The sequence below is a fragment of the Bos indicus genome, chromosome 5, assembly GCF_029378745.1.
Source record: "Bos indicus isolate NIAB-ARS_2022 breed Sahiwal x Tharparkar chromosome 5, NIAB-ARS_B.indTharparkar_mat_pri_1.0, whole genome shotgun sequence".
Taxonomy (NCBI): domain Eukaryota; kingdom Metazoa; phylum Chordata; class Mammalia; order Artiodactyla; family Bovidae; genus Bos; species Bos indicus.
In genome coordinates, this window is record NC_091764.1 from 51,594,821 (window position 1) to 51,609,647 (window position 14,827).

A 14,827-nucleotide genomic window follows, 5' to 3' on the forward strand; every position below is an offset into this window, starting at 1 on the left:
GCCAGATCACCTTACCTGCCTCCTGGGAAACCTGAATGTGGGTCAAGAAGCAACAGTTAGAACCAAACATGGAACAATGGACTGGTTCCAAATTGGAAGAGGAGTACGTCAAGGCTGTATATTGTCACCCTACTTATTTAACTTATATGCAGTGTACATCATGTGAAATGCTGGGCTGGATGAAGCAGAAGCTGAAATCAAGACTGCTGGGAGAAATATCAACAACCTCAGATAGGCAGATAATACCATTCTAATGACAGAAAGTAAAGATGGACTAAAGAGCCTCTTGATGAGAGTGAAAGAGGAGAATGAAAAAGCTGGCTTAAAACTCAACATTCAAAAAACTTAGATTATGGCATCTTGTCCCATCACTTCATGGGAAATATAAAGGTAAAAAGTAGGTTTCTGTAGAAATAGTGACAGATTTTATTTTCTTGGGTCCAAAATCACTGTGTATGGTGACTGTAGCCATGAAATTAAAGTCGCTTGATCCTTGGAAGAAAAGCTATGACAAACCTTGACAGCATATTAAAAAGTAGAGACATTACTTTGCCAAAAAATGTCTGCTAGTCAAAGCTATGGTTTTTCCAGTAGTCATGTATGGATATGAGAGTTGGGCCATAAAGAAGGCTGAGCACTGAAGAGTTGATACTTTCAAATAGTGGTGTTGGAGAAGACTCTTAAGAGTCCCTTGGACTGCAAGGAGATCAAACCAGTCAATCCTAAAGGAAATCAACCATGGATATTCAGAAATACAGTTGCTGAAGCTGAAGCACCAATACTTTGGCCACATAATGTGAAGAGCCAGCTCACTGGAAAAAGACCCTGAACCTGGGAAAGATTGAAGGCAAAAGGAGAAGGGGGCAGCAGAATATGAGATGGTATGTAACATCATTGACTCAATGGACATGAATTTGGGCAAACTCTGGAGGATAGTGAGGATAGAAGAACCTGATGTGCTAGAGTCCATAGGGTCACAAAGAGTCAAATATTACTTAGTGACTGAACAACAGCAATTTGTCATAAAAGTAAAATGATGATCAAAAGATGCATCTTTGAAAGTAAGAGGGAAACAGAATTTATTTTTAAAGTGTTTTATGAATCTGTTCAGTTCAGTCACTCAGTCCTGTCCAACTCTTTGCAACCCCATGAACTGCAGCACACCATGCCTCCTTGTCCATCACCAACTCCTGGAGTTTACCCAAACTCATGTCCATTGAGTTGGTGATGCCATCCAACCATCTCATCCTCTGTAGTCCCCTTCTCCTCCTGCCCTCAATCTTTTCCAGCATCAGGGTCTTTTCAAATGAGTCAGCTCTTTGCATCAGGTGGCCAAAGTATTGGAGTTTCAGCTTCAACATCAGTCCTTCCAATGAACACCCAGGGCGGATCTCCTTTAGGATGGACTGGTTGGATCTCCTTGCAGTCCAAGGGACTCTCAAGAGTCTTCTGCAGCACCACAGTTCAAAAACATCAGTTCTTCGGTGCTCAGCTTTCTTTGTAGTCCAACTCTCACATCCATACATGACCACTGGAAAAACCATAGCCTTGACTAGACGGACCTTTGTTGAGAAAGTAATGTCTCTGCTTTTCAATGTGCTGTCTAGGTTGGTCATAACTTTCCTTCCAAGGAGTAAGTGTCTTTTAATTTCATGGCTTCAGTCATCATCTGTAGTGATTTTGGAGCCCCCCAAAATAAAGTCAGCCATTGTTTCCACTGTTTCTCCATCTATTTGCCATGAAGTGACAGGACTGGATACCATGATCTTAGTTTTCTGAATGTTGAGCAAACTTTTTTTTAAGCCAACTTTTTCACTTTCATCAAGAGGCTCTTCAGTTCTTCGCTTTCTGCCATAAGGGTGGTGTCATCTGCATATCTGAGGTTATTGATATTTGTCCTGGCAACCTTGATTCCAGCTTGTGCTTCATCCAGCCCAGAGTTTCTCATGATGTACTGTGCGTATAAGTTAAATAAGCAGGGTGACAATATGCAGCCTTGACGTACTCCTTTTCCTATTTGGAACCAGTCTGTTGTTCCATGTCCAGTTCTAACTGTTGCTTCCTGACCTGCATACAGGTTTCTCAAGAGGAAGATCAGGTGGTCTGGTATTCCCATCTCCTTCAGAATTTTCCAGTTTGTTGTGATCCACACAGTCAAAGGCTTTGGCATAGTCAATAAAGCAAAAATAGATGTTTTTCTGGAATTCTCTTGCTTTTTCGATAATCCAGCAGATGTGGCAATTTGATCTCTGGTTCCTCTGCCTTTTCTAAAACCAGCTTTAACATCTGGAAGTCCACGGTTCACATATTGCTGAAGCCTGGCTTGGAGAATTTTTAGCATTACTTTACTAGCGTGTGAGATGAGTGCAATTGTACAGAAGTTTAAGCATTCTTTGGCCTTTCTTTGGGATTGAAATGAAAACTGAACTTTTCCAGTCCCATGGCCACTGCTGAGTTTTCCAAGTTTGCTGGCATATTGAGTGCAGCATTTTAATGGCATTATCTTCTAGGATTTGAAATAGCTCAACTGGAATTCCATCACCTCCACTAGCTTTGTTTGTAGTAATGCTTCCTAAGGCCCACTTGACTTCACATTCCAGGATGTCTGGCTCTAGGTCAGTGATCACACCATCGTGATTATCTGGGTCATGAAGGTCTTTTTTGTATAATTCTTCTGTGTATTTTTGCCACCTCTCCTTAATATCTTATGCTTCTGTTAGGTCCATACCATTTGTGTCCTTTATTGAGTCCATGTTTGCATGAAATGTTCCCTTGGTATCTCTAATTTTCTTGAGATCTCTAGTCTTTCTCATTCTATTTTTTGAATCTGTTAGTTATGAAATCTGTTATGAAACTGTTAGTTATGAAAAAAACTTTGGCATATATAATTCTTACTGCAAATATTCCCAAATTAATAAATTTATCACCATCTAATAATTTTTGTGAATTATGAAATAAGACATCACTCCCTAAGCAATTAAATTGTGGTATAGACTAGAATTTGAGGGATTTAAAAGATCTTTCTTTTTAAATTAGCCCTTCAGTTTCAAGGCTAAGCAAGATAAGTATGGGAATTTTTGCAATGCAAAAAAATTTCTTAATGACATACAGGAAGAACTATAGCATTCTTGTGCTGTCTTGCTGGCTGGAATGTTGTGATGACTGGTAGTCTCCGTACTGTCTGAGCACAGAAATTTAAAGCTAACCTTGGTTTTTCAGTGCTTTAAATTTCCCTGTGTGTGTGTGTGTATGTATGTGTGTGTGTGTGTCTGTTAAGTCTGAGATGTAAAGGCGTAATAATACAGTAAGTTAAATCACTATTGCATCCATGTATTCTGCTAGGCAAGTCAATCAAATGAAAGCAAATTTGCATCCACCAACTCAAGTTCAAATTTAACACATACCTTAAATATGCTTCTATCATTAACACATAACATAGTTGAGCAGACAGAGATCTAACTTACTATCAGTTCAGTTCAGTCGCTCAGTTGTGTCCGACTCTTTGCGATCCCATGAATCGCAGGATGCCAGGCCTCCCTGTCCATCACCATCTCCCAGAATTCACTCAAACTCACGTCCATCGAGTCGGTGATGCCATCCAGCCATCTCATTTTCTGTCGTCCCCTTCTCCTCCTGCCCCCAATCCCTCCCAGCATCAGGGTCTTTTCCAATGAGTCAACTCTTCTCATGAGGTGGCCAAAGTACTGGAGTTTCAGCCTCCACATTCCTTCCAAAGAACACCCAGGGCTGATCTCCTTTAGAATGGACTGGTTGGATCTCCTTGCAGTCCAAGGGACTCGAAAGAGTCTTCTCCAACACCACAGTTCAAAAGCATCAATTCTTTGGCCCTCAGCTTTCTTCACAGTCCAAATCTCGCATCCATACATGACCACTGGAAAAACCATAGCCTTGACTAGACGGACCTTTGTTGGCAAAGTAATGTTTCTGCTTTTCAATATGCTATCTAGGTTGGTCATAACTTTCCTTCCAAGGAGTAAGCGTCTTTTAATTTCATGGCTGCAATCACCATCTGCAGTGATTTTGGAGCCCAAAAAGTAAAGTCTGACACTATTTCTACTGTTTCCCCATCTATTTGCCATGAAATGATGGGACCAGATGCCATGATCGTAGTTTTCTGAATGTTGAGCTTTAAGCCAACTTTTTCACTCTCCTCTTTCACTTTCATCAAGAGGCTTTTTAGTTCCTTTTCACTTTCTGCCATATGGTGTCATCTGCATATCTGAGGTTATTGATATTTGTCCTGGCAATCTTGATTCCAGTTTGTGCTTCTTCCAGCCCAGAGTTTCTCATAATGTACTCTGCATATAAGTTAAATAAGCAGGATGACAATATGCAGCCTTGACGTACTCCTTTTCCTATTTGGAACCAGTCTGTTGTTCCATGTCCAGTTCTAACTGTTGCTTCCTGACCTGCATACAGGTTTCTCAAGAGGCAGGTCAGGTGGTCTTGTATTCCCATCTCTTCAAGAATTTTCCACATTTTATTGTGATCCACAAAGTCAAAGGCTTTGGCATAGTCAATAAAGCAGAAATAGATGTTTTTTTGGAACTCTCTTGCTTCTTCCACGATCCAGCGGATGTTGGCAATTTGATCTCTGATTCTTCTGCGTCAACTTGCTATAGCAGCATACAAATGTGAAGGCTGGTCCTTCTTATCAAAATAGTCCATGCTCTCTCAGCACTGTATAGAAGGATTTGTTCTTGTCTGTGTAGCCATGGTATAGGAAGTCCTCAGTGCCACTTGAGTCCACCTGTCACTTTATAATGGCAGATAACTGAAAATATACTGTGCACCTACTGTGTAACCAGAAATGCATATAGTGAACTATAAAAAATTAGTTATCTTTAAATTCAATTCATTCTAAGAAAAATTGGAAGGCACTACGTGAATTTTCAAGTTAAACAGAACTGAAGTACAATCCTAGCTCTCAAACTTACTAACCGTGCAATACTACAAAGTTACCTTTTCTGAACATGAGTGTTCCCATCTGTATAGTAATACCTCAAAGAGCTTATGGGAAGATTAAATGGAGGAAGACAAGCAATGAAAAATGTCAAGTACAGATGGGGAAAATCGTAGAGTTACAGGGAAATCTTTAGGTAGAACTGTTTCGATATGGTATTTGTAGTAATTTTTTCTCCCCAGGTTCCAGTCTCTCTTTCCCTCTCTCTTTTGATTACTTCTGCTCACTATTCAGCATTGCTTGCTTTTGTTTTCTGAAATATGATAGATGGGATGTGGCACTTCCTGTTATCCAAAGCAGTGTCTTGGGTTAATTTGTTTCGGCACTTGCCCTTTCCTCTGTGTTGTTCTGGTGGGAGGAATTTAAAGGTCTCAGTGGCTTCAAAAGAGAACAAGAATATCCAGGAACTATATTTTGACACTGATTTCTCTTTCAAACTAAACAGTCTGATTGTATAAGAATGGCCTGCTCTTGGATGAAAGCCAGTGTTATCTGTTGATCATGGTATTTGTTCTCTTTTTTTCCCTTTGCCCCATCATTTTGTCATTCAGTATCCTCACCTGTGGAGTGGGGCCATGGGTTTAGTGTTGAGAGTGCAAGATTGTAATCACCCAAGGATCCTCATGCCCATTTTACATGTCAGCTTATCCATCTTTCTTCAGAGATGTAGCTTTTTCTAATGCAGGATACTTGGAGAATGAGTACAACAGAATAGTGATATGAGAATTTTGATATGCCTATTATGATACTAATTGTTATAAACATTAGGGTTGTGAAGTACATTGCTTGACAAAACAGCAGACCTGGTGTGCCTAGGTGTCTGAAACAGAACACAACCACAACAAAACTGCATTTCCTCTACCCCTTCTAGTCTTTCCCATTTCAGTACTGGCACTGTCATCCACCTGGTACTTGTTCAAGCCAAATGTCTAGGAGGTAGCACTGTTTCTGACTTTCCAGGTGCTAATAGTAAAGAACTATCCTCCCAAAGTAGGAGACGTAAGAGACGCAAGTTTGATCCCTGGGTCTGAAAGATCCGCTGGAGGAGGGCATGGCAACACACTCCAGTATTCTAGCCTGGAGAATCCCATGGACAGAGGAGCCTGGTGGGCTACAGTCCACGGGGTCACAAAGAGTCAGTATCTCAGATCTGTCTTTTCTTTTTTTCCCCTAACTTTCTAGTCCAAGTCAGCATGGTATCTTCTTCGTGTCCTTTCTTGGATAGTTGCTCCCCCTGAATTCATTATGTGTCTCTCTCCTGCTTCAGAACCCTTGAAAGGTCCCATCCCACTTAGGAAATCCACTCTCCTTATTCCAGCTTTCAAAGTCCTACACTTGCCTACTCCTCTGAGCTGCTTTTGTGGTACTGTCTCTCCCTAGCTTGCTCTGGCCACATGCCAAACGTCTTTGCGCTTAAATCCAGTGCACTGGGTATTCCCTGTGCCTAAGAGCTCTTCCTCCTTATCCTCAGAAGATGTTTCCTTCCTGACATTTCAATTTCAGCCTAAAAGACACCTTCTCAGAGAGGACTTTCCTGTTGCTTTCCTTCATGTGATTACTTTTAGTTATCTCCGAAGCATTTACCAGCCTCTGACCCCTTAGGGGCTAAGTTCTTTCACCGTATTCACAGAACCTGCAACAGTGCCTGTTTACAATCTATTTAGCATGTATTTATTAAAAAGCTTTTTTGCTTTTTCTTTGCAGTTTGTGTATTAAGCAAGATTTAACTTCACATCAATTGTAGGAGAGCATTAATTAGTAATACCTATTATCAAATGGCACAGTGTTAGAGAATCTGCCTGCCAGTGCAGGAGATGTTGATTTGATCCCTGGGTCAGGAAGATCCCCTGGAGAAGGAAATGGCCACCCACTCCAGTATTCTTGCTGGGAGAATCTCATGGACAGAGGTGCCTGGCAGGCTACAGTCCATGGGATCACAAAGAGTCGGACACAACTGAGCACACACACACACACAAATTAGTGATAGGTTCAGTTCAGTTCAGTTGCTCAGTTGGGTCCCCTTTGCGACCCCATGAATCGCAGCACGCCAGGCCTCCCTGTCCGTCACCACTCCCAGAGTTCACTCAGACTCACGTCCATCGAGTCAGTGATGCCATCCAGCCATCTCATCCTCTGTCATCCCCTTCTCCTCCTGCCCCCAATCCCTCCCAGCATCAGAGTCTTTTCCAATGAGTCAACTCTTCGCATGAGGTGGCCAAAGTACTGGAGTTTCAGCTTTAGCATCAGTCCTTCCAATGAATATTCAGGGTTGATTTCCTTTAGAAAGGACTGGTTGGATCTCCTTGTAGTCCAAGGGACTCTCAAGAGTCTTCTCCAAATCCACAGTTCAAAAACATCAATTCTTTCCTCTCAGCTTTCTTTATGGTCCAACTCTCACATCCATATATGACCACTGGAAATCTGTTACTAGGTCACTCTTAATTTATTAGTTACAACAGGTGTAGCCTTAACCACTACAGATGAGTGTAACCCTAACTACTAGTAGAGACCAAGGAATGGAGGTATGGCACTTTCTCCATCTGTTAAGGAACACTTAACATAAATGCTCTAGCCAAAGAGCTGCCACCAAAAGTCTTTTTGAATTAAGTCAAGTGAAAGATCACATTGTTGACTGTATTTGCTTTTATAGTTATTGCTCCTGGCTCATGTGTTTTGAAGCCTATTGTTCAATATGTATTTGGTGAGTATTATAGCATATTTTCTCTCTCACTCTTGCCCTCCTCTTTCTCCTTCTTGTCCCCTTTCTTCTCTTCTCCTTCTTCTTCCCTCCCTCTACCCATGAGCCATGTGTGTGTGTGTGTCTGTGTGTGTGTATACACACACATACACACTTTTCTGTCCTTGTGGAAGGAATAATATCCTTTGAGGTTTGCTTAAAAAATTACCAGTGGTGCCAGTGTTAGAGATTAAGAAAGTCTCTGCAGTCCATTGCTATTATTATACCTCATTCAATACAGTTTTAAACTTGAATTCTCCAATAATGTTTTAAAAATAAAGCAGTGCAAGCAATAAATATCTTAAGAAGGAAATTGACTTTATATCTTTGGAATTTCCTTTAGTTCTTTGCTGAGAGCTGATCTCAGATGGCTCATGAAAGAATGAAAGAATGGACAAATTAATATTACTCTCAAGACTATCAAGCAAGTGTATAAATATATTTGAAAAGTAAGGCTACCTTGCAACATTATAAGTATTAAAAAGAACTTGACAGATGTGCTTTGGCCATAATAAGCATGATACCTAATCCAAATAAAATTATTTTTATTTTAAAATGTGATAGCAGGTCTTTTCAGTATTTGTGGCTCAGTGGTAAAGAATCTGCCTGTTAATACAGTAGATGTAGATTTGATCTCTTGGAGAAGGAAATGGTAACCCACTCCAATATTCTTGCTGGGAAATGCCCTGGACAGAGAGCCTGGTGGGCTACAGTCCATGGGGTCACAAAGAGTCAGATTTGACTTAGCAACTAAACAGCAACAAAGCAAGTCTTTGCAATATTAATGAAGAGTGCGTTGGCCATACCTACTGAACATGAAGCAACGTGCATGATCACTGTTTTGTTGTTCTTCTCACATGAAAGAATCAAAATTCAAAGATCCAAGGGAGGCAATTGAGTCCTGAGTAATACGTTCTTTACTTACTCCTTTTTTCCCCCCAAGAGTAAAGAAAAGTTCTTAGACTCAATATACACATGTAAGGAACCTATTTACATGTTTACCTGGCTCTTAGGAGCTGCTCAACACACATCAGCTGGTGTCATTATATAGCATAAGGCATTTCTTATCTATTGTTCCTATTCTGCTGGAAGTCAGTCATGCTATTAAAATACAATTTGGGAGGACTCCTGGGAAGTGTAGCTTCTGAAGGTGGTTATCTATCCAGGAGGCAGAGCAACCCTGGAAAGCTACAGTTCAGCGTGCTCTGTTTTGGTAGCATGCTAGGTGTGTATAGAATAAAGGATTAGAATGCTGTCCCTTTCCCCTTAGACTCATAATAAGAGCACCAGATCAGTGATTTCCAGAAAATAAACAACACCGACCTTTAAAGAAATCTCTGTTTTGATTCTTCCCCTGCCTCTGTGCCAGTAGGGATTTTCTGTTATGGTCAGAGACAAACAAAAAAGGGTAATGGGCTGTTATGAAACAACGAGAAAATATCCATCCTGGAGGGCAGGAGACCTGTGTGTGGCCAAGGAGACACTTACTGGGGGCTTCCAGAGATTGCACAAGCTAATCCCCTCTGTGGAAATTGCGATTCAGAGTCACTCTGCTTCTTTTGTGATTGAGGTTTTTCAAGCTGGCTTTGTTCATTTTTAGAGAGTATATGCTTTGTGATAGCCCTACCTAAGAAACTTTTAAGACAAGAAAAGTATCAGTGACATCTCTGAGAAGTATCATTCCATCGGTCTGTGTGTTACTGGGTCCAAACTCGCTCTGCTCACTGCACAATGCGCCAATGAATCCAAGAGACAGGTTGAGGCATGGAAGAGACTTTAATTGGGAGCCAGCTGACTGAGAAGATGGCAAGCTAGTGCCTCAGAATAACCATCTTATCAGGGTCTGGATGCCAGGTGTTTTCATAGATGAGAGATGAGGACAGTAAGGAAGCAAAGTAAAAAGGCCATTAATCTTGCAAGCATCTCCTAGAATGGCAAGCCTCAGGTGGATTATGTGTTAATTTCCCCCTTCCATCCATCTACAAGCACACAGGGTTCTGAACAAAGGCACTGTAGCTTAATAGTCAGGCAGAGGGGCAGGATTCTTGGAGGCAGGCCATTCTGTATGATTATAATAACAAAAGCAAGGAAAAGCAAGTCAGAGGAATGGTTCCATTGTGGAGTCAGAATTGGCTTCTTCTCTGCAACATGGGCAGTGGTATTGATAACACTAATGTGTTCCATCTGTAAGAATTCATCGTTTCTATTTTTAAATGGCTACCTGTGATTGTCAATATTCCTGAGATTTGCAACCATGGAGGCTGCAGGTTCACATTTCCTGGTAATGCTTAACAGTGGCCGAGTCGTACAAAACATCTGAAATTCTCTCTGGGAAGTCAAAGATAACACTTGGCTTGGTGATGGAGAAATCCTCTAAACTGAATTTTTGAATAATATTTGGAGTCTGTGAATTTTTCCATTTCCATATCCAAACAGAAAGGGAACCCATCTGATAATTTGACTGGGGTGATGTATGAGCCCCTTGCCTAACTATTGTAAGACCTATTCCAAGGAGGCAGGTGGAAGATGAGATAATTCCTCTTAGGGCGCCAGCAGGAAAAATAGCTTAGCTTTGATATTTTTCAGCTTTTCAAAAGAGAGCACAGGTGAGGTTATAAAAAGAGAATCTCATCTCATCTCTCTTTCCCACAGTTCCATCCTACAACTTTGTGAGTGCCAAGTTATCTATGAAGGGGATTTGTACAGGTAACCGAGGATGTACTATTGGAAGTGAAGAGAGACCATGAGTCAACCATATTGGGGTATTTGTAATTTAAATTTCCTTGAAGGTTAACTTTATAGTTCTAGTTTTTTCCTTTAAATTATATTTGTAAGGACTTTCATCACAGTGTTTCCTATAATGAAAAGATATAAAAACATAGAGATCTGTTCTGAGGTGCTTTGACGTTTGTATTTTTGAAGTGAAGCAAGTAAATAAGCCTTATTATTTCTATTTTTGTAAAAGCCAAGGGAAATGGAATTATAGTCCAGTGTCAATAGAATTGAGCCACTGTGGAATTAGGGGATGGAGTTTGTAGAACTGAAACTCTGATGCTGATAGTCTTCCTTTCTATTCAGAAGAACCTGAACAAATAAAAAAGTAAAAACAAACATTATTAGAAAAGGAAGTAATAAAGAGAGATACAAATTGAAATGTCATTTAATAATGAAATAATGCAAACCTAATTATGAAATCTGATCTTTTATTTGTCTTGTTTGTAATTCCTGGATATTTAGGAGACACCCATATAGTCCTTGAAATTTCCTTTTGGTATTCTAAAGAGAGTGAATTTTTGACTGATGCTTTATCATTGAAAAAAATTGGGCTTTTTCAGGAAAAGGGGAAGGGTTAGCAGCCTTTTATTTATATGGGGAATTGTCCTATTTTTGCTTTCAGTTACTAATTGTCATTATCTTTTCTCTATGAAAAATTACTGTTCCTCATCACACAGAAATGACAGGATTTATCTCAAGATTTTCATACATGCATTGACACTGTCTGGATTACACTGACATTAATCATTGTAACCAGTTGTTTTTTAAAGTGGTGTGCTTCTGGAGACTGTTGGTGTGTTTATAACTGACGTACCAGAAAAAAGCTTATTTTTCTTTTATCATTTTGTGGATGATAATGCTGAGCACAGGTGTAAAAATTATTTTAAGGTGAAAGTTCTAGTTCCACCCCTATTAATCATTAATACACACATCCAGAGAGTCAGATATTTTATCAGTATACATAATATTGCTTGTTTAGTCAGACTCTATGATTCTAAAAATTGATCACACATAACGATCTGTATGATACAGAGGTCAGCTAAGAATAAATAGGAAGAAGTTCATGCTGCTGCTGCTGCTAAGTTGCTTCAGTCGTGTCCGACCCTGTGCGACCCCATGGACAGCAGCCCACCAGGCTCCCCGTCCCTGGGATTCTCCAGGCAAGAATACTGAAGTGACAGTCATTAAAAAGAATACATTTGAATCAGTTCTAATGAGGTGGATGAAATTGGAGCCTATTATACAGAGTGAAGTAAGCCAGAAAGAAAAACACCAATACAGTATACTAACGCATATATATGGAATTTAGAAAGATGGTAACAATAACCCTGTATACGAGACAGCAAAAGAGACACTGATGTATAGAACAGTCTTTTGGACTCTGTTGGAGAGGGAGAGGTGGGATGATTTGGGAGAATGGCATTGAAACATGTATAATATCATATATGAAAAGTTGCCAGTCCAGGTTCGATGCATGATACTGGATGCTTGGGGCTAGTGCACTGGGATGACCCAGAGGGATGGTACGGGGAGGGAGGAGGGAGGAGGGTTCAGGATGGGGAACAAGTGTATACCTGTGGCGGATTCATTTTGATATATGGCAAAACCAATACAATATTGTAAAGTTAAAAAAAAAAAAAGGGGGAAAAAAAGGAAAAAAAAAAGAATACTGGAGTGGGTTGTCATTTCCTTCTCCAATGCATGAAAGTGGAAAGTGAAAGTGAAGTCCCTCAGTCATGTCCGGCTCTTAGCAACCCCATGGACTGCAGCCTACCAGGCTCCTCCATCCATGGGATTTTCCAGGCAACAGTACTGGAGTGGGGTGCCATTGCCTTCTCCCAAGAAGTTCATATTAGTTCATAATATATGAAGCTCTGGGCCTGTACCCAGATACACACATTTCTCAGTCTGAATACTGATTTTGCAAGTCTAGGTATGATTTTGGAGTTTTCAACTTCACCTTTTCCCGTTGTTTTGATATTCTTATTGGTTAGGTTACTTAGGAAAACAAGTCACTTGCGTTATGTTCACTGATTGTTTTTTTGAAGTACAACAGGTTGCTGAGTACTTGATTTTTGCAATTTGGAAATTTTTATTCCTGTTTACTTCCCATACAAATATAATTGACATTTTGACTGCTCTCTGGTTTTTCCTGGGAGTGTGGTGTATCATCTTAATGAGCACTTTCTTAGTAAAATGCATATGTGAGTAGGATGTTCTGATTTCATGCAAAGTTTGTACTCGATATGAAAAAAACTTGCAAAAAACGTTTGCATCGTGACTGGTTTGGGGAACTAGATTCCTCGGAGGAAAAACAATGCTGTATGATTTGCTAACGCTGAGAGAGTTCCCTTAGGCATAGTGCTAAAATACAGCAAAACAGCTATCTAAAATAATATTGTACATAGCATTCAATTATATGTATACAGGACCTCATAGTGTTAATTAAACTAGTAAAATTAATACTAACATAGATAACAGAAACTGGACTTCTAGTTGAAAAGATAGAGCAAATTCAATAGAAGACTTCCGGCAAGGATTGTCAGTGTTACTTCTGTGGTGATAGTTTTGGAGGTTTTGTGAATTATGTGGACACTAAGCATATTTGAATGTTACCAACCACCATTTTGTTTCAGGTTTGCAGATGGATTAATACATAGTGAACTAGTATGTATCTTAATATCATTTATTAGGGAATACAATTGAGTGATATAAGTAAATTTTTTTACTAAAATTATACTGTATATGAAACAAGGGGAAACTTAATGATTATATTGAAAAGAAACATATTTGTATTTAGACAATTATTTTAATATTTTGCATTATCTCTGTTGAATCCCATGAAATCAGGTTTGAAAACCGAAGTCCAACAGATTTGGTGATGTATATTTTTCCTTTTATTCTCCTCTTATTATTTTTGGCTTGCAAGCTAGGCCTGGGTTCCCTCTTAATGTTGTACTGGCAGTATGTTAATTAGAAAACACAAGTAGCTATTTCATTGTCTACAACTATTATTGTAGGCTAATACATAAACTATTTTTTGTCTCTGTGTATATTCTTTGTTGGGAGAAGGAAATGGCAACCTACTCCGATATTCTTGCCTGGAGAAATCCATGGACAGAGGAGACTGGTGGGCTACAGTCCATGGAGTCATACGGAGTCGGACACAACTGAGTGATTAACATAACGTAACATTTACAGTTGTTGTCACTAAATCATGTCCGACTTTGTGATCCCATGAACTGTAGCATGCCAGCTCCTCTGTCCTCTGTTATTTCCTGGAGTTTGCTCAAATTCATATCCATTTAGTCAGTGATGCCATCTAATCATCTCATCTTCTGCTTCCCCTTTCTTCTTTTGCCTTCATTCCTCCCTAGCATTAGGGTCTTTTTCCAATCAGTTGGCTCTTCATATCAGGTGGCCAAAGTATTGGAGCTTTAGCATCACTCCTTCCACTGAATACTCAGGATTAATTTCCTTTAGGATTGACTGATTTGATCTCCTTGCTGTCCAAGGGACTCTCAAGAGTCTTCTCCAGCACCACAATTCAAAACCATCAATTCTTCAGCACTCAGCCTTCCTTATGGTCCAACTCTCACATCTGTACATGACTACTGGAAAAACCATAGCTTAGACTATACGGACCTTTGTTGGCAAAGTGATGTCTCTGCTTGTTAATATGCTGTCTAGGTTTGTCATAGCTTTCCTTCCAAGGAGAAAGCATCTTTTAATTTCTTGACTGCAGTCACTGTCCATGGTGATTTTGGAGCCCAAGAAAATGAAATCTATCACTGTTTCCACTTTTTTTTCCTTCTATTTGCCATGATATGATGGGACTGGAAGCTGTGATCTTCATTTTTCTAATGCTGAGTTTCAAGCCAGCTTTTTCATTCTCCTCTTTCACCCTCATCAAGAGGCTCTTTAATTCCTCTTCACTTTCTGCCGTAAGAGTGGTTTCATCTGTGTTCTGTGAGGCTGTTGCTATTTCTCCTGGCAATTTGTGTGTGCATACAACGTGGCAAAATGTGTTACAAAAGCCCACAAGAGTGTCCTTTTCCCAGAAGTTAAAAACTGTTAGCTAAGATTTCAGTAAATTTTAGAAAGATTGTGGGCTTTGAACTCGGATTCAAAAATCCCCACTCTGACACTTATTAGCTATTTAATCTTAAACAAATTTTTTAAATTGCTCAAAAAATGAATCTTTATTTTCTCATCTCCAAAATGGTCATGCCACATAAACTACACAATTGTTAGGAATGTATTAATACATAATTAGCACTTAGCTCTATCTCAGGAACAGAGCAAGTGAAGAGTAAACAATAGCTCTTATT

The 14,827-nt window shown here is 39.7% G+C and overlaps 1 protein-coding gene across 1 annotated transcript in view; it reads left to right on the plus strand.

The window, feature by feature from the left end:
- Positions 1–14,827, plus strand: part of TAFA2 (TAFA chemokine like family member 2) — a 558,863-nt gene that overhangs the window by 144,428 nt on the left and 399,608 nt on the right. The gene's annotated exons all lie outside the window — the stretch shown is intronic.